Source organism: Mirounga angustirostris, unplaced genomic scaffold (genome assembly GCF_029215605.1).
Source record: "Mirounga angustirostris isolate CCGP_5_RB_7025 unplaced genomic scaffold, mMirAng1.0.hap1 SCAF_9, whole genome shotgun sequence".
Taxonomy (NCBI): Eukaryota; Metazoa; Chordata; class Mammalia; order Carnivora; family Phocidae; genus Mirounga; species Mirounga angustirostris.
In genome coordinates, this window is record NW_026991717.1 from 26,017,381 (window position 1) to 26,020,391 (window position 3,011).

General features: G+C 39.9%; 1 non-coding gene across 1 annotated transcript; it reads left to right on the top strand.

The window, feature by feature from the left end:
- Positions 1–217: 217 nt before the first annotated feature.
- Positions 218–324, top strand: LOC123862551 (U6 spliceosomal RNA). The gene has a single exon (XR_006795255.1). It is a non-coding gene; the product is annotated as a U6 spliceosomal RNA (small nuclear RNA).
- The last annotated feature ends 2,687 nt before the right edge of the window (positions 325–3,011 follow it).

Consider the following 3,011-nt stretch of genomic DNA (forward strand, 5'->3'; position numbering starts at 1 on the left):
AGTCTCTAACAGAACACCTCACATACAGGCAGAGCGGGGCAGGTGTCTGGCCAGACCAATATGCCAATTGTCATATTTCACTGCCATTTGGGAATAAATGACTATCCCACAGGTAAGTGGGCCATTTTGCCATTATTAATTAAAATAAACTACTGCCTCAAACAATGGTTTCCAATGTTTTTGAAGAATAAAATAACACTTAAAGAGAGTGCAGATAGTGCTCGCTTCGACAGTACATATACTAAAATTGGAACGATACAGAGAAGATCAGCATGGCCCCTGTGCAAGGATGACACGCAAATTCGTGAAGCGTTCCATATTTAAAAAAAAAAAAAGGAGAGAGAGTGCAGATAGTTATATTTTAAGTAAGTATCATAGATATTATATTGGCTCTTGGGATCTGTAATCAGTGTAAAAAGTTTGCTACACGAAACAAATAGATTCACTCACTGAAATCCAAATTATATAAACATTTACCACTTTTAGAGGGAGTTAAATCTGATGTCATGTAATTCCTTGATATTGGAAATATCATTGTATTTCACTAATTTCAGCCTCGACTCCATACATGGGACAAAGGAAAGAGAAAGGTAAGACTCAACAGGGAACTGGAAATAGGACAAACAATGAATAGGTAAATTTATGGAGTTTATTGGGGGAGAGGTGACTATCTTCACTCAGGGAGCAGATGGAGTGGGAGGCATTTCTCCTCCTTTCTACTTCAAGGCCTGACCTGAGTAAACACAAGGCAGATAAGCTACCCAACACCTGAGCAAATCATGCTTTCTGCTCCTCCTGGGTCATCTCTGTCTCTGCTGAAGCAAGGATGTCTCCCTTGAGGAGGACCCCTACTCCAAACACCCCTACAAGCTCAGAGGTCCCTGGTCTGCCACACCAGTTTTTTCTCCTTCCCTCCTATCCAGCCTCCTACCCTCACTTGGGGGCATGGAGATGTTGGAGGAGAAAGGAGGAGCAAGCCCTGTGTGTTTTATATCTTAAAACCTTAGTGTGATGGACTGAACTATGTTCACCAGAATTCATACATTGAAATTCTAACCCCTAATTCCTCAAAATGTGACTGTATTTGGAGATAAGGCCTTTAAAGAGATTATGGAGTTACAATGAGGCCACTAAGGTGGACTGTGAACCAGTATGACTGGTGTCTTATAAAATGAAGAAATTTGGACAAAGACAGCAGGGATGTGCACACAAAGGAAAGACCCTGTGGCACAGCAAGAAGACATTTGCAAGATAAGGAGAAGCCAGACCTGTTTGCACCTTGATCTTGGACATCTAGGTTCTAAAACTGTTAGAAAATAAATTTCTATTTTTTAAGGCAACCATTCTGTGGTATTTTGTTATGGCAGCCTGAGCTGAATAATATACTTAGTATAATAAAATTTACGCAGGAACAGGATCAACTCCATTAAAAGAATTATTTGAATGGACAAGAAGCATAAGTCAGAGATTTCCTCAAGAATCTCGGAGAGTAGGGGCACCTGGGTGGCTCAGCCATTAAGCATCTGCCCTTGGCTCAGGTCATGATCTCAGGGTCCTGGGATCGAGCCCCACATTGGGCTCCCTGCTCAGCGGGGAGCCTGCTTCTCCCTCTCCTTCTGCCTGCCACTCCCCCTGCTTGTGCTCTCTCTCTGTGTGTCAAATAAATAAATAAAAACTTAAAAAAAAAAAAAAAGAATCTCAGAGAGTAAAAAGAATTTACCTTTACTTAAAACAAGGTTTAAAAATCCTTTCTGTGGGGAGCAGAATAATACCCATCCGAAGATGTCCATATTGGATCCAATGCCTGAAACCTGTAAATTTTAGCTTACATGACAAAAACGATTTAGCTGATCTGATTAAATTAAGGGCCTTGAGATGAAGATATTATCCTGATTATCCAGGATGGCCCAAAGTAATTACAAGGGTCCTAAAAAGCAGAGGACCTTGCCTGGCTGGTCAAAGACATGTATATGGTGACAGCAGAGTTAGAGACACCTTGTTTTTGAAGATGGAGGGGGAGTCAAGAGGCATGAAATATGGTCAGCCTTTGGAAGCTGGGAAGGGCAAGGGAACAACTTCTCTCCTAGAGTCTCCAGAAGAAATGCAGCCCTGCCAACATCATGACTTTAGCCCACTGAAAACCCATTTCAGACTTTTAACCTCCAGACCTATAAGATAATAAATTTGTGTTGTTTTAAGCCACTAGGTTTGTGGTGATTGATACAAAAGCAATAACTAAACCACACACCTTCCAATCTGTCCCCCATATTTTGTGATTATTTACAGGGGGGGGGTGTGGCTTTTGGTGGAGGGGGCTCATTTCTGCACAGGCAATCCTTCCCATTGTTGGATTATTCTTTCTGTTGGAAATCTCTTGTTCTCCATCCTTCCCAAATCGTCATGTCTTCTGGCATAATACAAAATTAATACAATTTCTTTTCTCAATGTGGTGCAGTGGACAGTTGTTGATCTTCAGTTAAAAGGGTTTTCTTTTTTGTGTGTTAGACTCTATATTTCAGTTTATTTTCAGCAGCTGTTGCCTGGGTAACTGGCTAAGTGACTACATTTCAGTTTTTTCTTCTGTAAAATGAGGTGATAACCATTTGAACCTCACAGGCTGTTTCAGATGACTAAATGAGTTAATATATATGAATACAGTTTGTAAACTTTTAAATGTTGAAAACTTCTGCTTATTTATCTATTGATGTATTATTTTTCCATGTGGCCTTTGAAATACATGAAAGCAGCCTCCTAATATCCTCTTTGTTCAAATATCTTCAACCTCTTCAACTATATCCAATCCACACTATTTTTTAGTCCATTTGCCAGTAAAACTCTTCTATTTAAGTATTAGCCAGTCTCTTCATGAAAAATTTTATACAAATTAAGGATCACAGAAAATGTAGAACTATATGTTCATTTTCATTTGAAACCCCTAGCCAAAGAGTTACCAAGGACAACGGCATCCAACTCTTCTTTTGAAGGCAGGGGTTATTCTAGTGACGTTGTAG